At 35.6% G+C, this 22212-nt stretch overlaps 1 non-coding gene across 1 annotated transcript; it reads right to left on the reverse strand.

Moving 5' to 3' along the window:
- Positions 1–21640: 21640 nt before the first annotated feature.
- LOC112319373 (U1 spliceosomal RNA) lies at positions 21641–21806 on the reverse strand. The gene has a single exon (XR_002976320.2). It is a non-coding gene; the product is annotated as a U1 spliceosomal RNA (small nuclear RNA).
- Between the last annotated feature and the right edge of the window lie 406 nt (positions 21807–22212).

Consider the following 22212-nt stretch of genomic DNA (forward strand, 5'->3'; position numbering starts at 1 on the left):
TAACACTGCCATGAACATAGAGGTGAATATATTTTTTGAATCAGCATTTCAGGTTTCTTTGAATATATTCCCAGAAGTGGAATTGCTGGGTCATAAGGCAGTTCTATTTTGAATTTTTTGAGGTATCTCCATACTGCTTTCCACAGTGGCTACACCAGTCTGCATTCCACCAACAGTGGATGATGGTTCCCATTTATCCATATCCTCGCCAACACTTGTTATTTGTTCATTTATTGATGATAGCCATTCTGACAAGTGTGAGATGATATCTCATTGTGGTTTTAATTTGCATTTCTCTGATGATTAATGACATTGAGCATTTTTCACATGTCTATTGGCCATTTGTATGCCCTCTTTGGATGTGTCTATTTAGGTCCTTTTACCATTTTTTGATTGAATTGTTTGGGTTTTTTGGTGTTGAGTTGTTTGAGTTCTTTATAAATTTTGGACATTAACCCCTTAACAGCTGTACCATTGGCCAATATGTTCTCCTATTCAGTGGTTTTCTTTTCATTGTGTTGATGGTTTCCTTTGCTATGCAAAAACTTTTTAGTTTGATGTGGTTCCATTTGTTCAATTTTTCTGTTTCCCTTGCCCAAGAAGAGATATCAGAAAAAATATTGCTATGAGAAATGTTTGAGATTTTACTGCCTATGTTTTCTCCTAAAATTTTTGTTATTATGAATATAACATTTAAGTGTTTAATTCATTTTGAGTTTATTCTTGGGTATGGTGTAAGAAGTTGGTCTAATTTCACTTTTTTGCAAGTACTGTCCAATTTCCCCAATACCATTTATTGAATAGACTATCTTTACCCCATTGTATGTTCTTGTCTTTTTTGTCAACTATTAATTGACCATAACAGTGTGGGTTTATTTCTGGGCTCTCTATTCTGTTCCATTGATTTATATGTCTGTTTTTATGCCAGTATCATGCTATTTTAATTACTATGGCCTTGTAGTATAGTTTGATATCAGGTAGTGTTATTCCTCCAAATTTGTTCTTCTTTCTCAAGATTGCTGTAGTTATTTGGGATCTTTTGTGGTTTCATATAAATTTTTGAAATATTTTTTCTAGTTCTGTAAAATATACCATTGATATCTTGATAGGAATTGCATTGAATTTATAGATTGCTTTGGATAGTATGGATATTTTAATGAAGTTAATTCTTCTTATCTATGAACATGATATATGCTTCCACTTATTTGTATCTTCTTCAATTTCTTTCTTCAGTGCTTATAATTTTCCAAGAACAGGTCTTTTACATCCTTGGTTAAATTTATTCCAAGATTCTTTTTATGCAGTTGTGAGTGGGATTGTTTTCTTAGTTTCCCATTCCGATAGTTTGTTATTAATATATACAAATGCAACTGATTTCTGAATATTTATCTTGTATCTTGCTACTTTACTGAATTTATCAGTTTCAGTAGGTCTTTTGGTGGAATCTTTAGAGTTCTTTGTATACAATATCACATCATCTGCAAACAATGACAATTTAACTTCTTCCTTTTCAATTTGGATGCCTTCTATTTCTTCTTGTCTGCTGTGGCTAGAACTCCCAGTATTATGTTGAAAAAGAATGGTGAAAGTGGACACCCTGTCTTGCTCCTGATCTTAGGGGAAACGCTTGTAGTTTTTGCCCACTGAACATGATGTTGGCTGTGAGTTTGTCATATATGGCCTCTATTATGTCCCTTCTATTTTGCTGATAGTTTTTATCATAAGTGGGTGCTGGATTTTATCAAATGTTTTTTCTGAATCTATTGGTATGGCCATGTGATTTTTATCCTTCATTTTGTTTTTGTGGTGTATCATGTTTATTGATTTCCAGGTGTTGTATCAATCTTGCATTTCCAGAATGAAGTCTGCTTAATCATGGTGTATGATCTATTTAATATATTGAATGATTCAGTTTGTTAATATTTGATTGAAGATTTTAACATGTCTGTTCATCAGGAATATTGGCTTATAACTTCCTTTCTTTGTGGTACTTTTATCTGATTTTGGAATTAGGATAATGCTGGTCTTATAAAATGAGCTTGGGAGTCCTCTCTTCTCTTGAATTTTTTAGAATAGTTTGAGAAGGACAGGTATTATTTTTTCATTTGTTTGCTTGTTTTGAAATTCAGTAACATTCACCTGTGAAGCCATCTTGTCCAGGACTTGTTTGTTAGGACTTTTTTGATTACTGCTTCAATTTCATTAGTTGTAATTGGTCTATCCAGACAATGGAATACTACTCAGGGGTAAAAAAAGAAGGATATCCTACCTTTTACAATGGCATGGATGGACCTGGAAAGTTATACTAAGTAAAGTAAGCCAGTCAGAGAAGGACAAATACCATATGATTTCACTTATATGTAGAATCGAATGAACAAAATAAACAAACAACATAAAAATAGACTTATAGGTACAGAAAACAGACTGAGAGCTGTTGGAGGGGAGGGGTCTTGGGGGAACTGCTTGAAACAGATGAAGGGATTAAGCAAAAAAACCAAAACAAACAAAAAGAAAACCCTGATAGACACAGACAACAGTATGGTGATTGCCAGAGGAAAAGGGTAGTGAGGGGAGGTAGAAGAGTATAAAGGGGGGATAAACAGTAATGGAAGGAGACTTGACTTTGGGCAGTGAGCACACAATACACTATACAGATGATGTATTAGAGAATGTACACCTGAAACCTATACGATTTTGTTAACCAATGTCACCCCAATGAATCTGGTACAAATTAAAGAAATAAATACCTGTACTGTTTTCAATCTGTCATTGGGAGGAGATCCTAGATGCAGAGGACAGACTATATGCACTGACATGCCATTTTATACAAAGGACTTGAGCATCCTCAGCTTTTAGAAGCCATAGGGAGTCTTGAAACCAATCTCCCAAGGAATAACTTACATTTGGGGGGGGTCAAAAGTTATATGTAAATTTTTGACTCTGTGGGGTCAATGTCCCTAATCCACTTCCCAGCATTGTTCCAGGGTCAACTGTGAAGCTTTTTCTTTGATAACATTGCATTGGAATTGATTTATTATACATATTAAGGAACCACTAATATCATAAACACACTGAACTATCAAAACTCTTCTGAAGGGATTAGTCAAAGAGCATATATGCATCACCCATAGACACAGATGACAGTGTGGCGATGGCCAAAGGGAAGGGGCAGCAAGGGCATAGGGAGTGGGAAGGTGGGCAAAGAGAGGGAAAATGAGGACTTCTGTAATAGTTCTAACAATAGAAATAAGGATAAAATATCATTTTTTCTAATGGAATATTGATATCCATGTCTCACACTTCATATTCTTTTTTGTTAATATGAAAATGAATGTCATTAACACTGTAGTATTTAATTAACAAATATGAAATGATTTTTTAGAAGAAATCTCATATTCATTCTTAATATAAATCAAGTGCATCTGCTTAAATTGGTATAGTCAAGGAAGGAAAACCAGGTTGCAAAAACATAGTAAAAGTTGAAATATCTATTTACATCCTTTAAGTCAATTTAATTAATCAGTTGTTCATTGACTACCACCCGTGTGGCATGCATGTTGCAAAGCAATGCAAGGCATAGACAGAACAGATATAATTTGTATTCTTAAGGTCCTTATAGTGTAAAGGTGAAAAGACAATGTATACAAATAAGAACATTGGACAGATTGTGATAAGCACCAAAAGAAACATAAATAAAAGAATCACAATTTAGGAGATAAACATTACTTTAGGGATTATTTAGTTCATAACAATCCTTTTAATCATGAAGAAATTGTGACTTAGAGAAGTTGAGGAACTTGCCTTTTGGTCTCCTCTTTCTTACTGACCAACCCTCTACTTGATCTTATCCAAGAGAGTCTTTTATTTATTTATTGGGGACATGAACAATGAGCTTGTCATGTGATATATACTTCCCAAATAATGGTTTGGATTTGAATAAGTACACATTGGAAGGAAGAGGGCATTCTAGAAAAGAGGAAGAAGCATGAACAAATGAAAAGAGGCAAGAATGCAGAGGACATATTCGACAATCAGCAAATAGTCAATTTAATCTGAATTTTGGACAGTGGTCCTAAAACTTTAAAGTGTATAAGAAGGTTTTTAAACCTGAAAATGGCAAGTCTAGAGATATTGCTTCATTAGGTAACTGGGTTCCAGACATACACATACCAGTGATTCAGAGACCACCCTCACTCATCTCTGGTGTGAATGGTGGGAGACAAAATCGTAAGCAGGAAAGTAACATGATTAGCCATACACTTTAAGTAGAGAAGCAAGATTTATTTTCTTTTCTATTTCTGACACTTGAGAGTGGGAGGGTAGATACTAATTTCTGGCAATGTTAGGCTGAATGCTCTGTCAACCTGCCCAGGCAGTTCAAATTGGAGATTAGGAAAGGGGTCAGGGTTAAAAAGAGCAGTTGGGACTCAGTCTCAGAGGAGAGGGTAGGAGACATGAGATTAGATGAGATCATCAAAGCAGAGGGTTGGTCAGTAGGAAAAAGGAGACCAAAAGACAGTTCCTTGGGGGCAGGCCCACTTTTTAAGAGATAGGGAAGAAATTAGTAACAAATGAATAAGTGGAAAAATAGCCATGGGAGCAAACAGAGAAGTGGAAACCTAAAACAATAGGTGCACATTAAAAGCTGTGTTCACTCGGGAAGCCCAGAGTTGCAGAAAATACAGATCAACGTGACTCACGGGGATTTGTGAACCTTCATGGCTTCATGATGCCCCTCAGCAGGCACAAGCTTGGGACCTACACCTAAAATTAGCTAAGTCCTTTACTGTCACTTCTCCAGTTCCACTCCAATTTGGGCTCCCACCCAACATTCCCTGATAAACAGGTAGGCTCTTACCAGAAAGACAAGTGAGAAACTTTTGGAGTTCCAGTCCATATTTGTGGCTTTTACTTGTCTGCATGAACTATATCATTAACCGCTAAGTTTCAGAATGCCCCATGCACCAAAGATTCGGCATTGCAAGTGTGCTATTCAAGATGAATGTCCACACAGCAAAGCAAAAGAAACAATCAGATCACAAAAACCATGCACAGAAATAGTGAAAGTATCATTAAAGTTCATTCTTATCCGAACCTGTAAAAAGAGAAAGCAGATGTCCTCCAGGTGGTCCTGTTTTCAGAGGAGAAATTTCAGGATGTTGGAAAAAGTGTTCTGTATTATAACACATCTAACAAAGAGAACACGGGGTGCCGTGAAATGCAGGCGAAGGCAAGGTAAAACTCTCAATTCCATTTAATACTCCCCTATCAAAGTATACCTATCCACTTTTAAATTCATTGCATTAACTGCCTCTTAGACCTCCTGGCCAACGATATATTTCTATAAAAATTAAATAATATCCTTAATAATCACAGACATTTGTAGTCAGAAAAAAATAGATTTCAATTTCATACCCAATGTGTAACATCTGTCCAAACAATTTACACTGTTAATACCTACAATAGCACTCAACATTTCATTACCACCCTGACCGGGTGGCTTAGTTGGTTCAGCATCATCCACAAACCAACAACTTCCTGGTTTGCTTTCTGACCATGTGCCTGCTGGGTTGTGGGTTGGTGTGTGTGAGAAGCAACCGATTGGCATTTCTCCCACACATCGTTGTTTCTCTCCCTCTCTTACTCCCTCCCTTCTCCTCTCTCTAAAAATAAATAAATAAAATAAGAAAATAATTTCATTATTTTTTCTATGGGACTATCAAGAAAGGTTTGAATCAAATGCTTTGACTCCATTTAAGGTACACTACACATTTGGTTTTTACTTTACCTACCAGCACTCTCGAAACCCTGTTTTTATAAGAAGGAAAGGATATTACCTTCATATAGCTTATCTAAAGGACTCCATTCATCTAGTAAAAATTGCTACATTATTTTCCCAAAGTTGACAATTTCTCTACTTTTTAAAAAGATTTTATGTATTTATTTTCAGAGAATGGGAGACAGAAAGAGAGGGAGAGAAATATCAATGTGTGGTTGCCTTTTGCACACCCCCAACTGGGGACCTGGCCCACAACCCAGGCATGAGCCCTGACTGGGAATTGAACCAGTAAAACCCTTTGGTTAGCAGTCCAGCTTTCAATCCACTGAGCCACAATAGCCAGGGCTCTACCTGATGATCCAAATGAATTTTTTTCCAGGAAGCAAGGTCTACCTCTGTATTTTTTTCAAGATTTATTTAAATGTTTTTTTCTTATTAAGACTTTTTTTTGGTAGCAATTTTAGGTTTACGGCAAAATTGAGGGGAAAGTTACAGAGATTTCCCATATATTCCCTGTTCCCATGCATAAATATTTTATCCCATTATCATCCTTCATCAGAGTGGGTACATTTGTTGCAATTAATTAACTTATGTTGACACATGATTATCACCCATAGTCCGTAGTTTATATTCAGGTTCCCTCCTGATGTTGGACATTCTGTGTGTTTGGGCAAATATATAATGACACGTACCTGTCACCATACCATACACAGTGTTGCTAAACGTACTTTGTGCTCCACCTAGTTATCCTCCCCCCACTCCAACTCCTGATCTTTTTATTGTTTCCATTGTTTTGCCTTTTGAAGAATATCAGATAGTTGGAATCATACAGTGTGTAGCCTTTTTAGATTGGCTTCTTTCACCCAACAATAGGCATTTAAGTTTCTTCCATGCTTTTTATGGTTTGATAGCTCATTTCTTTTTTAGGATGGGATAATATTCCATTGTCTATATGTACCATAGTTTATTCATTCACATTCTGAAAAACATCTTGCTTGCTTCCAAGTTTTGACAAGTATGACTAAAGCCAGTTCTTGTGTGGACAAAAGTTTTCAGCTCTTGTGAGTAAATACCAAGAAGCACGATTCCTCGATAACATGGTAAGAGTATATTTAGTTTTGTAAGAAACTGCCAAAATGTCTTCCAAAGTGGCTGTACCATTTTGTATCCCACCAGCAATGAATGAGAGTCACAGTTGCTTTATATCCTTGTCAGCATTTTGTGTTTTCAGTGCTTTGGACGTTAGCCGTTCTAATAGGTATATAGTAGTATCTCATGGTTGTTTCAATCAGCATTTCTCTGATGCATGTGATGTAAAGCATACTTTTACATGTCTATTTGTAATTTGTATATTCTTTGGTTAGGTATCTGTTAAGGACTTTGGCCCATTAAAATTTTTTTAATTAGTTTCAAGAATTCTTTGTATATTTTGGATATACAAAATGTAACAGTCCTTTATCAGATGTGTCTTTTAAAATATTTTTTCTCAACCTGAGACTTGTCTTTTCCTTCTCTTGATACCTTTATTTTTAATCTACATTTTAATTTATCTCTTTTTAATTGAGGCTACACTTACTCATCTTTGCTCTTCTGCAGTGCTCCTGTTTCTTCTGATTTTTAAAATATGATGACAACCTCTTCAAGATTTATTTCTGAGGTAGTTTTTCAGTCTTTGTCTTGTTTTGCTTTCTTCAATCACTTGATGCCACATTATTTTTAAAATCAACATTGAAGGGAGTCAGTTTTTACAGCTGAGGCAGGGAATTTCATTATTGGGGCCTTTGGAACTGGCCTTGTTTCTGATTTCACTGCCTTTACTGTCCTGAGGCTGTGGAGCTATCCGCTAACTATGGCAATGAAATCCTGTCTTCCACACTCAGCTTCTGAACAGGTCTTGATTATCAGGCTGGGTTCCCCCCTTATATCTATATATCAATCCTGAGTTATCTTAGTTCCCTTATTATCAATTTGAGACATCAACTTGAACCCAAGTCAGTGGATCAGGCTTCACTGACTCAGCTGATTCTCTAAGCCCTTCTTCCCTAGTAAATATCAAAGGGTGGAAAACTTGCTAACTTCTGAATTAGACAACTAACTAGACTCCCTTGCTATTCACCCTGCATTTGAAATTAAATTATCTGTTGTCAATGCTTGCTTGACTCTTGCTTGAGCCTACTTTGAACCCTTGCTCCTGTTAGTGGGGCTCAACTTTGCAGTCAGGTTGGCTTCCTCCAGTCTTCAAATCATAGGTACTTGTTTCAGCTTTCTACTCACTCCTTACTCCTAACTTCTCTATCCCACCCTGCATTTTCTATTTTTTTTCTTTTATTTTCTTTTTTGTGCTGTTTTTTTTGTTTCACCCTGCATTTTCAAAGAGTGAAACCTACTACCTTAGTGCCTTAGCCTGCCTAACTGATGACAACACAGTCAAACCTGGATTCTCTAGTGTCTTGTTCTGGAACAATTCTCTTTTCGACCAAGTTGTCCATGGAAAAATAAGTCTTTGTTGTCTAACAAAACATTAGCCAACAGCCCTTTCATGCTGATACTTGTCTGATCAGTCACATGTCTCTCAGGCAATGAACAAAGGAGATTCAGTTTTTGAACAAATCTCTTCTCAAACAGTTTTCTGAATGAATTAAGTTCAAGGACCAAAGTTCCACTGAATACCTATCTGGACCTGGATAACTGAACACACTTAAAGGTTAGATGTTTTCTTATTTCCTCACCTATGTTGCATTTAATTATTATTTAATGGTGTCTGATTCTTTCCAGTATAAAGAAAAGTAGTGCAAAATTCAAATTGAACATTTTGTGAAAAGAGTTGACTTCAGTCAGTATTAGTGCTCTATCAGGCACTCATTGCACTGTGAATTCTCTTGAAGGAAATATGTGTCCAGGGAACGAAGTCAGCCACATGAATAAAACTGCTCCAAAATGTTGAGCAGAGCTATCTTTGGCCATCTCTTTTGACCTTCTCACTCTTTTGTATAAACTTTATGGTGTTATTAGAAATAACCATCTCTTCCCATAGTCCTTTCATTCTCCAGGCCCGTCATGCTACTCTGGGGGATTGGCCACTTAATTCCCCAAACCTTTATCTTCAATGGGTATTTCATCTCAAGTAACTGAGTAAGTAATTTGATGCTGTGAGATTCTAAAGTTCTATCACTTAAACTAGATTTTCACTGTTCTCAGTTCCAACCAGGCCCTCCTTTCCCATAATGAATTATGGTCTGCAACCATGCCTCTTCATTTGCTCTATAATTTAGCAAATAAAATGAACTTCACTTGATTTAAGCAGAAAATGGTTTTATTACACAGATACTGGGTAATTCACTCAACTTCTTCAAGGCTATAAAACGAGGAACAGTGATTAAATCACAGCACCGCAATAGTCTTATAAAAATGCTACTGCCACCCGCATTAAGCACTTAGCTGGGAAAGAGAGTATCTCATATTTTCAGCTTTCATAGTTGGAAAACTCTTCAGCTTCATGTGGTGGAAATTCCCCAAACATGGAAAAGGAATTCATATGTTGGCCAGCCAAAATTAATAAAAAAGTCCGCCACACTATCTTTAGCTTACTGTGGCAGCCAGAAGAAGCTACAATTGGTTTACATTCTTTAATAGTGTACATTAGAACATATATTAATTTTCATAATTTATATCTTATCCAATAATTAACAGAAAACCCCATCTGTTGTATAAATTTATAACAGAACAAAATGAGAATAGGTGGACTTTAATTAGTCTTAAAGTAGAAGAAGAATGAGTCAAAAATATTATAAAGACGGTAAGGAAATTTTACAAATCTTTTTGTCACTGTTATGTAAGCCTAAATTCTAGGACCCCTGGAAGTTCCAGTAGATACCAAGGAAATATAAAACAAAGAAGAATTAAATTTCATTTGATAGATTTGGCTTTTTCCATTAACCATAGTATTTTGGGTTTACTTTTCATGTTCCATGGAATTTATTTTCATGGAACATGGTTGCAAACATAACTATAATAGAGAAAATATTTGATTAAATACTATAGCTCTGTGTTATGCTACCAATTCTAGGTGATGGAAAGAAACAGAACCAATGGGAAACAGATGCTACAACAATAGGGCTGTCATATTTCTCAAGGTACGTGAGATGGCTTATCTCACCCTGCCATGCCAGCATTCCACCCGTTTTATTAACCATAACTTGGGCACAGCTTGGACAGCACATCTCTTATAGCTCTGGACTTTAGCCAAATCTTCCTTGTTTTCATTTCTTCCTCTTCCCACTGTCTGCTCACCTTCTGATAGATATATCCAACACTAAATGACAAGAATCTATATAATTCAAGGCTTGATTGGTTATATTATCATAAAATTCACATATTTATCACAAAACACCTTTAGTTTCAAGATGTCATTCACAACTAATTGACATTTTTACTAACAGAAAGAATTGCTGTGCCAAGAAAAATTTAGGATTAGAGAAAAACTTCTTTCAGCAATAACCAAGGACATGCTCCAACCTACAAAATACAAAGCAAGCCCTAGACAGTGTGGCTCAGTTGGCCAGAGTGCTGTCCAGTAAACTGCAAGTTCTCTGGTTCGATTGACAGCCAAAGCACATGCCTGAGTTGCAGGTTTGGTCCCCAGGCCTGTAGAAGGAATCACTGGAGTTTCTTCACATCGATGTTTCTCTTCCCCCTCCCCCTCCCTTTCTCTCTCTCTCTCTCTCTCTCTCTCTCTTTCTCTCTCTCTCAAATCAATAAGCATCCCCGAGGGTGAGGATAAAATTTTTTAAAAAATACAAAGCAAAGAGAAGTTCCCAGATCATAACACTTGTTTTAGGAGTCTTCTGTTCCGGTGTAATAAGCTTATTCATCACAAATCCTAAGAGAAATAATTTTAGATAATTGATCCCAGTTCCATGTGTTTGTGCATTTGGTTCTCTATTAATGCAGCTCCTGCTATCCTATTGCCAATTGCTGCAGTTAGTCCATAAAGATTAAAATTTACTTTCTAAATCCCTTGTGGAAGACTTTGTTCTTTAATTTTTGTATTTCTATCGATTCTAACAAATACACTCTTGGAACACCCATTACATAGATGTACTACAGTTATTTTTGAATTTTCTATCTATGTGAGTAAAAACTTAAAATATTAATCTTTAAGCAACTATATAGTCAAAGACAGTTTGTGAAGTTAAAAAAACATAAAAGGAATGCAATTCTATTTTGGAAAAAAGTATTTACAAATCAAATTGTATTTTCAAAAACAACATATTGGATACTTTTTTGCAAAGTAAGATAAAACATATTGTTGTAAATTAGTAAACAAGCAGTTTTAGTTCTTGCCATTTCAAGTATTTGCTTTGAGTACCATGGCTAATTTGAAAATAAAAACGTAATTATACCAGCCGATTTCATTCTAATTTAATTTTTACAAACTTGATCATTTCATGTTTTTTCTCTCACTAAAACTGAGAGGTTTGTCTAATCTAGAAAGCCAGTGATTTGACTATTTTCCTCTCACCTCTCCCCCTGAATTTGCTTACTGATAGCTTTTTTTTACCCAAAACTGACTTAATAATACTTGCTTTAAATTAAAATCCTAAGCAATATTTGAGATAAAATTGGAAATATGGTTTCCATGAAAATTGACAATATGATATGAGCTTAAGGGTTGGCACCTGAATAAAGGTGATTATTTAAGAAGTGGTTGGGTCAGCAGGCACGGGACCAAGTCATCACGGTGTGGTAGAAGCGACAACAGTGATGAGAGGTTTATTTTTGACTCTCTTACCAGGTTCAGTTTTGTCTGATTACATTTCAGCTTTGGAGAAGCTTCAAAGCTGAACAATAGAACTTCACTTCTCCCAATATCCACTTAACCCTGGCTTCAGGTAGTTAAATATTTTCCTGAAGTAGCAAACACACACATTTTTAACTACACTAACAAAAAATTACATCCAGGAAGTTTAATTAATTACAAATAGAATAACTGAAGAATAAAAAGAAAAAAGGTTAAATTGATCATAAACATAAGCATATTGTTATGTCAGAAACATCCTTTTTTCTCTTTAAATTAGTGATTTATTAAATAGTGTTTTGAGATACCACATTTCTATATAAAATCAAAGTATTATGATTTTGAAGCATTGATGACTTGTCATAATTTTTTCCATGTGAAAATTTTCAAATATTTTTGTCAGACTACAGGTGATTATCATCATTGTAGCTAATGAATATTTTTAAAAGATATGTAGAAATATAACATGAATATCATAATGAGTTTCCAGCATAAAACGCTGATTGTAATATGTATTAAATACATATTAATGCTTAATATATATTAAGTAAATCAATCTGTATTCTCTTTAAAAAAATCCTTCTTATAAAAACTTTATTCCATTTCTTTTAATTATTTCTAATTAGCTACATATGCACAATTAACCCAACTGGGGGGTATTTAAGTTTTCCTAAAAGGATAGTGTTTACTATTAGCTGAAAAGTATAATGTAATCTCTAAACCAAGGAGAGGTGAAGACAGAGGGCACATTCTCTGTTTTAAAATATTTTCAGAGAACCATAACTAATCTGTCATGAAAGATTAAAATATACTTTTGAAATTAAGTGAATGTTAAGTGAAGTCTAGTTCTTTTTATAAAATGCTGATTTTATTAAAGATTTGATTGTTTCTAAAATACACTGGAGTTCATTACACACCAAGATTACACCTATTGTAAATGCATGCAGCTCATTCATAAGCTCCAGGAAAAGAAGTCCATAATGGGAGCTCTGGCATTGCCTTAAATATACATAAATCTTCGATATTATGGTCTGCTTCATGTTCATATTTACCTATGGGTTATTTATTTTTCATAAGATACCCTAATATGTCAAATGAACAGCAGCTGTTGAAAAGCATGCTTATTTTTCTGAGGGAGTAAGAAATCAGTGGCTGTAATTTAGAATTTTAATAATTAAAATTCTGAAAACACTAAGAAGTGCGTTTCTCTGTCCTCACCCCTCACGGATTTTATCTCAGATACCTTAGGGAATCGGAAGACTCAGTTGCAGTTCTAGTGGCCAAAACTAGATGGTGCTCTGTAGCTGTCAGTGCATCAAGTAGGTTCCCAGAGGTTTAGTGTAGTGGGAATGAAGGGTGTAATTAAGGCTGTATTTTATGATTCAATTAAGGGTGAGTTTCATGTTTGACATTTCTCCTTTTCTTTTTTTTTCTTTTCTTCTTCCATAGACTTTTTAAACAGGGATCAGGAAGCAAGCTTTTTTTGCTTATTGCCTTAGTTAGCCCTTGCCCTTATTCAGCACCTACCAGATTATCAGACAGTGTTATATAATGAAATTAAATCTTAAGTAATATTTAAGGGAGCTGTTTGGTGTTACACAGCGAGTCAGACTCTTTACTAGAAGTAACACTCTGGTCTTGCCCACCTTACCTAACAAGATAAGAAAGTATAGGCAGGCAGACTAAATTCACCTTTGAGAAGGAGTTCAAAGAGCCAGACATGGATCCTGGTGGTTGCTGGTCCTTCCATCATTATAGTAGTTTTGGCTCCCTTCCCTGATTAATCTCATTGCCTTCTGTCCTCCACTCTGCAGATCTGCTGATGGAAGAGCAAAAGGAAAAATCGGAAGGAAGAGTAGGAGAAAAAGCTCACAAGTAAGCATATTCCATGTTCCAGGCACTGATTTAAGCACTTGACACACATTTCCTGTTCTTTTTTGAAGTAACCAAAGCAGGTGTAAATGAGCGATCTCTCCTTTACATACGAGGTATCCCATGCTCTCTGTGAATAACTCCCCGAGGTCAGTAAATGGCAGTTTAAGGATTTGGCCATAACTCTATCTAATTCCATAAACAATAGGGTTTTCTACAACTGTGATTAAGGCATTCAGAAAAACTAGTCATTGTCTCTTGCCTAGTGTCTGTCTACAGTGAGCTTGTCATATCATCTAGGTTAATACTGTACAATGTAAAATTATATGTATTATTTCATGTAATATATACAATAGCCAACTGTGTTGTACTTTGTATAGAAAGTGAAATTTCCAAGTTCATATCATTAGTCAGTGGAAATGCCAGACAAGAATTTAAGTCCCTTGATAATAAATTTCTCTTTTAAGACAAAACTTAAGCACAGAAAAATGGTCACTTCTTATAAATTTGCTGTTTGTTTTATTTCTTACAGTTGATACAAACTATCTCATTTCATAATTTTCTAGTCAATGAGTGATCAACAAGATGTGTTATGTCAATAGTATCTCAGGAATACAAATAAAACTCTTTCAATTAAATTTTAACAACTGTCTACAATTCTGTTTATTGTATATATACACCATAAAGAATACAAACAAATGGAAGACATGATTTCTTCCTTTGTGTTTTTAATAAATGACTGGGTAAGACATGTGTAAAGATTTACTCGCTACACATTTATTTACTAATGACTATGTGCAAAATAAGCTGAGACACTGCAGGGAATCAAAGATGACTGAGTCAGAGCCCCTGGCCAAAAGGATTGCAGAACAGTGACCCGCCCTGGTGCTGCCGTACCCAGCCGTGGATGCGTTTGTCTGGACCCAGTGCTAGGGAAATCACTTACCATGTGGAAGAGATGCCGTTGGCCTCGGGAGAAGACTTCCATTTCCTCTCTGGTTCAGAAGAAAACCATATTTGCATAGGGGCTCTTGAAGTTGCCCCTTTACCATATGTAAGACGTGTTCCTTTCCACCTCAACCTTTCACCCACTTCTACATGGTTTTCCACTAATGTCATGTATTTGGAGACTAGAAGAAAACATTTCTCTTTCTCTGCCTGACTTATTTCACTTAGCATAGTATGCTCTAAATCCGTCCATGTTGTTGCAAATGGAAAGATTTTATTCTCTTTTATTGCAGTGCATTATGTAGAATCTAAAAACAAACCAAACAAACCAAACAAAAACAGACTCAGAGAAACAGAAACCAAAGGATGCTTTTACCAGAGGAGGTGGTAGGGGATGGGTCAAAGGGGAAGGGAAATATAGCCAATAATATTGTGATAAGTATACAGATGATTCCTGACAGATAATTCCTAGAATTAGTGGGGTGACCATGTTGTAATGTATAAAAATATTGAATCACTATATTGTACGCCTGAAACTAATATAAGTAATATAAGATTGTATACCAACTATAAGTACATTTAAAAAGTGTCATCATCCCTGGCTGGTGTGGCTCAGTGGATTGAGCATCAGCCTGAGAACCAAAGGGTTGCCAGTTCGATTCCCAGTCAGGGTACATGCCTGGGTTGTGGGCCAGGTCCCCAGTAGAGGGTGTGTGAAAGGCCACCACACACTGATGTTTCTCTCCTCTTTCTCCCTCCCTGGGGCATTGCTAGTTCTATCCTAGGCTATATGAAGGCGTTATCATTTTTTTCACTCTCACAAAACTATATACTTTACTATCTTCTAGACAGTGAATTTCACTTTGTGTGTTAAGTTTTAAGAAGCAGGAAAGATTTTTAAAATTGGTTGATTTTATTTACCTTTAGGGCATTTTAAAGTCATGGTCATTTAATATGTATTTTTTTCTTTATGGATTTATTTTTCATTAAAATTTCTCTGTAACTTGAGATTTGTTTGATTAATTCTTTGCTGTGCAGAGTTTTTAGTTGGTGTTTTTTGGTGTCATATCCAAAAAAAAAAAGAAAAATCATTGCCAAGACCAATGTCTGGAAGCTTTGTTCCTGTTTTCTTCTAGGAATTTTATGGTATCAGGTCTTATGTTTAAGTATTTTAATCCACTTTGAGTTAATTTTTGTGAGTGGTGTAAGATACGGGTCCAATTTTATTTTTCCGCATGCGGTCACCCAGTTTTTCTGCCACCATTTGTTGAAGAGATTATCCTTTCCTCATCGAGTGTCCTTGGCTCCCTTGCCTAATGTTAGCTGACCATGTATATGGGGTTTGTTTCTGGGCTTCTTGCTCTGTTCACTGCTCTATTTGTCTATTTTTATGCTGTCATCGGACCCTTTAATTACCATAGTTTTGTGATATAGTTTAAAATCAGGAAGTGTAACATCTCTGGCTTCATTGTTTCTCAAGATTGCTTTGGCTATTCAGGGTCTTTTGTGGTTCCATATAAATTTTAGAATTTTTTTTACTTCTGTGAAATGCCATTGTAATTTTTATAGGACTTGCATTGACTCTCTAGATAGATGGATTTGGGTATATGGATATTTTAAAAATATTAATTCTTCCAATCCATTAACATGGAATATCTTTCTATTTGTGTCTTCAATTTCTTTCATCAAAGTCTTGTAGTTTTTAGCGTACCAATCTTTTATTTCCTTGGTTAAATTTCTTATACACTTTATTGTTTTTGATGTTATTGTGAATGGGACAGTTTCCTTTATTTCTTTTCAGATATTTCACTGTTAGTGTAGACAAACAAAACTGATTTCTATATGTTGATTTTACAACCTGCAACATTATTGAATTCCTTGATTAATTCCAACAGTTTTTTTCACTTGCACATAACCTTTATTATTTCTCGTCTGTCACAATCATTGTGATGGTACTTGTCTTTCCTTTCCTACAGCCTATCTTTATGAAATTATTGCTATATGCACGCACATGTATTTTACACGTGAAGAAGTTGGGCAGGGAGGGATTAAGTAACAAATGTAAGTCATACAGCTAGTACGTGGCAGATGTGGGATATGAAATCAGGTCAGTCTCACTCTAGAGTTTGTCCTTAAACAATGTGCTTCATTACCTTTCAGTATTCAAATGGCACAGCAATGATTTAAATAGCCTGAGATATCTAGAAACACACATTTAGCTATTGAAATCGTCAACTGAAAAATGTTTTTGAGATTAATGGTTAGATCATCTAACCATTGCAATATCTAACATGTAAAAAATTTTGTGGTTAAAATCAGTTGCCAAGAGAATAAAGCATGACATTTCTTGTAAGGCCTGACCTTTAGCAATTTCCAGAGTCATCTGCACTGCTCCCTACACTTGGGTTGACATCAATTTTCTTACCGGCCCCTGAAACGACTGTGTACTTTGTTACTTCTCAGCCTTTGTTTATGCTGTAGTTTAAAGTCAGCTTAAACTATTGTCTTCTGCTACCCAATGGAAGAATTGTTTCTTTATTCAAGACTCACAGTGTGCTAGTTAACACTCATATCTTTTCTGTAGCGAACCAAAAAGCCTTTGTTAGGTTTGTCTATTCCTTTAGAATCTACATCTAAGTTCCCTGAGGACAAAGTCAACCTTCATTCATCTCTGTGTTCCCTTTGTGCCTGGTCAGAACTGAGTAAATGCAATCTGAAATGTATATCACTGAACGATACTGGACAAAAAATTAGCTGCCTATGGTCACTCAGCTATTTTGGTTTGGAACTAAGACTCTCAAAACCAAGCCTTTCAAATTTCCATCAGATCTGAGATCTTTCCACAAGATCATTTTGGTGATACTTGTGTTCTAAAACTTTCTATGGTGTTGCCACTTATTTTTACTAGAATATGAATTCTTTCCCATTTCTGTTTTGTGTTTGTATCTATTTTTAAAAATATTTTATTTATTTACTTTTTGGAGAGAGGGGAAAGGAGGGAGAAAGAGAGGGAGAGAAACATCAGTGTGTGAGAGATACATCAATTGTTGCCTCTAGCACACCCAGGCTGGGGACTGGACCTGGCCCACAACACAGGCATGTGCCCTGACTGGGAATCAAACCTGTGACCCTTTGGTTCGTAGGCCAGTGTTCAATCCACTGAGCCGCGCTAACCAGGGCTGTATCTATTTTTATCATGTAAGCAGGCTGCCACATCCACTCTGTTGTTAACATGCAGAAATTCTTCAACTAATTCTCTCTCAACTTCTTTAGTGAATTACATACATTTTAACCTGCTATTCACAGAATGAGCTCCTCTCCAATCTTAGTTTTTTAATATGTCCAAAGCATCATAATTCTTATATACTCTTGACTTTGAGGTCATGTGCTTTAATTTTCTCCATATGCCCTGAAGTTCATGTTTATCTTTGTCTTCTCTCTCACTCTTTTCTCAGTCAGTAGTTCCACTAACAGCATATCCTACTATATTTTTTCCATTCTACTTAAGGACCACTGCTTAGAGGCGTTGCCAAATCATTGTCTACTAATTAGTCCAAAACATTTCACTTCCTCTTACTGCTTTCATACATGAAAAGAAATACGAGAAAAAATTGGGCTAAGTAAGCCATTTCCAATAGGAATATCTGCTCAGATTTTTAGAGTTGGACCTGAAAAATGTTTTTTCACATTCTTTATCAGAGTCGATTTTTTCCTATATCTTTTTCTCTTCATTATACATATATTGTATGCCTTTCAATCTTAAAAGAAAATAAGCAATGATGTCTTAATTCTCTTGGTTGAATTTCTTCTCAGATTTATAAAAAATTCCTTCCTCTTATTTTTAATCATTTCTATATTTTTATCTGTGAGTAGCAGATGTGTGTAGGCTTAGTTATGCTAGAGCAAAAATTAGGTACCAAAATGTAATCATTCACCCTATGTTGATATGCTTAATTTAGGAAAGTAGATGATGATTATGTGCAAGGTTCATGAGTTAATAATTATCTACATTTAAATTTACAAAGTTTATATTACAAATAAAGATACAGGTTCAGTGTGTATCAGACTTGGATAATTGGAATTAGCAATAAAAATTGGAAGAGAAACATGAAATTAAAAAAATTATAAAATAGGTGAGAAAAAAAGTTAAAGCAGAGCATTTTTTTAGCCATTCACTTCATAAACAGGTGTTGAATCTACATTATCTGCAATCATGGTTTGGGGGATGGGCAGAAAAGGTGAAGGGAGTAAGAAGTACCAGTTGGTTGTTACAGAATGGTCATGGGAGTGTAAAGTACAGTATAGGGAATACAGTCAATAATAATGTAATAATTGTATGTGGTATCAGATGGGTGAGAGATTTATCAGGATGATCACTTACTACGTTATGTAATGTCTGGTCCCTGGGGTACACCTGAAATTAATATAACAATGTGTGTCAACTGTAATTGAAAATTTAAAAAAGCATGTGTATATGTACATACATATACATGTATATCTATCTATACATAGCTATATCTATATCTATAGAATATAGAAACCTGAATGAAATCTTCTGTGCCAGGGTTTCCAAACATATTAAATTTATTATTGGCATCATGTAGATGTGAAAAAAGATATTATGGAGGATATTAATGGATTTTAAACAGAATAGAAAAGACATGTTAAATTCAGGAGTTTTATTTTCATATAGCTATAAAACATCAGGCTAGGGTATGTGTTTCAGGATTGCTTAGACCTAAGGTGTCAGGTGGTGTCTGTTTGGCTGTAGCCCTCTCAAGGTTGTATAGACTAGGTCTGTAAAAGCTTGGATATTATCTGTCCAATTTTATCACTTTACAGTTTAGAGAACTGAGACCCAGAGAGCTTAGATGGCTTATCCAATGTCAGTAACAGAGTTAAGAGTAAAAAGCTAGACTCTTCATTTTTTGTTCACTTTCTGTGAACCTATTAATTCCTTTGAAATATTCAAATAGACCTGAGAATACAGAATTTTGGGAATGCAAAATAAATAAATTACGGTTTGCTCTGAAGGTGGTTCTTGTACAGTAAACTAAAAAGAAATTGATAACATTACCAAGCAGATCAAACATGAAGAGGTGGTCAGGTTGGTGTGAGAGGACTCCCAGGTCTGTACTCTTTATGCAAAACAGCTTCTTGTAAGTCAGAGACTTGGGTCCAATTGGAAAAATTTCAGTAGACTGAAAAAAAGGCTGTCAACAACAATTCAGAGAAGCAAATAAAGATTTTCACTGTATTCTTATGCTGAAAGTGTGAGCAAAGAAACGCATTTTGCTTGAAATGTTTTGTTTCATTTAACATTTTGGCTTTGATAAAACCAGTTGGTGGGAAAAGTTCTTTCTCTCAGCAGAGCATGTTCAGAGCATGCCCACACCTTCCCCTCTTCTTCTCGCCCTTCTCTCTCCTAAGTTCCCAGGGTCCTTCTTTTGCTTCTGTAACTTGTTTCCTGAGAAGTGTGCGGTCCAGCTGGCTCACTTCTACTACATCTGTAACATTCTAAAAAAAACATTCCCTTATAATTTGAAAATAATGTTTCGGGATAGTGTTTAACAGCCCCCCCCCCAAAGAAACCATAAAAATAATAATGCTATATTTTATTATATTTTCTAAATATCTTTTTTCTTGTAAAGGAGGCTTAAATTTGAAGTAGCACTAATTCTGCTGCTCCAATACAGTATAACTACTTGTAAGTCAGGAAGGGTTGTTTATATCAATTATTCACAACAAGAAACTTCCACCACTGACAGCCAATTTTTACTGAAGAAAGATATGAGGCTATTGTTTACCATACACTGCGGACTGAATTACATGAAATAAAAGGAAAGCAGTATGCTGCTTTCTTGATGAATACAGACACTCACTGTTTAGACCAAGTACATATATCATATTATTTCAAGTATTACATACAAAAGGCTGAATTTCAAACTCTATTTTTACAATGTTAGCTAGCTTTCTCATATTAAAATTCTGATGATAGTATACTCAGCCTCTATTTTATTAAAATTTTTCTTTTGCTACTTTTAAAATATAAGTAGCAATAAGGAGCTATGACAACTTTCTATTTTTGTTCCTCACAAGATTACTGAGAATTGTTATGCACAAAGCAGACTTTGAAACAGGTCTAGCATATTAATTTTCAAAACAGAGTGTACATGATTTGATACATAATAACATAGTACAATTACATAGTGAAGTGTGTTGAGGCTGCCAAAAAAATGTTAATAATGATACAATTAGACTATCCTCCCCACCCTCCAAAAAACCCCAAAGGTAGAAAGCATGGTATATTTTAAAGATAATTATTTTGGAGATAGTCCAGAACCCTAATATTTTTTCTTTCTTTTTAATTTATTTTATTTTTTTATTGTTCAAGTACAGTTGTCTTCATTTTCCCACCACCACTTTCCCGCACCCCTCAACCCCCACCTTCTACCTTTAATCCTTCCCCCCTTCGGCTTTGTCCATAGGACCTTTATATATGTTCCTTGACAACCCTTCCCCTTCTTTCCCTCCTTTCTCCCCTCTGGTTGAGACTGTCTCAGATTTGTTCTTTATTTCAATGTCTCTCATTATATTTTGCTTGCTTGTTTGTTGTGTTGATTAGGTTCCACTTAGAGGTGAGCTCATATGGTATTTGTCTTTCACATCCTGACTTATTTCGCTTAGCACAATGCTCTCTAGTTTGCAAAGGGTAGGAGCTCCTTTTTCTTTCTGCTGAGTAGTATTCCATTGTGTAAATGTACCATAGTTTTTTGATCCACTCATTTACTGATGGGCACTTAGGTTGCTTCCAGCATTGAACCATTATAAATTGTGCTGCTATGAACATTGGGGTGCATAGGTTCTTTTGAATTGGTGTTTCAGGATTCTTAGATACTGGTATGGAATTATACCAGTACCCTGGAATTGCTGGATCAAAAAACTGTTCTATTTTTAGTTTCTTGAGAAATTCCATACTGTTTTCCACAGTGGCTGAATCAGTCTGCATTCCCATCAACAATATGCTAGGGTTCCCTTTTTTCTACAACTTTGCCAGCATTTGTTGTTTATTGATTTGTTTATGGTGGCCATTCTGACCGGTGTGAAGTGGTATCTCATTGTGGTTTTAATTTGCTTCTCTCTGATAGCTAGTGATGATGAGTATCCTTTCATATATCTCTGGGCCTTCTATATGTCCTCCTTGGAGAAGTGTCTGTTCAAGTGTTTTGCCCATTTTTTTTTCCTAGGGGAGAGTGCGAACACAGTTCCCCACTACCACAAATTATACAGTTGAGTTTCCCACATTTAGGGAAATTGCAGGGGTCAGCACATCCAGAGTGCAATGGATAAGCCTCGCCCTGGGAAAACCACCTTTGCGATCATGGTATCTCCCCTTTGCCCATTTTTTAATTGGATTGTTTATCTTCCTGGAGTGGAGTCATGTGAGTTCTTTATATATTTTGGGGATCAAACCCTTGTCCGAGACATCATTGTCAAATATATTTTCCCATATAGTTGGTTCCCTTTTCATTTTGCTGATGTTTTCTTTTCTTTTTTTAGCATATTTTATTGATTATGCTTTTACAGTTGTCCCATTTTTTCCCCTTTACCCTCCTCTGCCCTGCATCTCTCACCCTCCAGCATGCCCCACCTTTAGTTCATGTCCATGGGTTGTACCTATAAGTTATTTGGCTTCTCTGTTTCCTATACTATTCTTAACCTCCCCCTGTCTATTTTGTACCTACCATTTATGCTTCTTATCCCCTGTACCTTTCCCCCATTCTTTCCCTCCCCCTTCCCACTGATAACCCTCCAT

Source organism: Desmodus rotundus, chromosome 11 (genome assembly GCF_022682495.2).
Source record: "Desmodus rotundus isolate HL8 chromosome 11, HLdesRot8A.1, whole genome shotgun sequence".
NCBI lineage: Eukaryota > Metazoa > Chordata > Mammalia > Chiroptera > Phyllostomidae > Desmodus > Desmodus rotundus.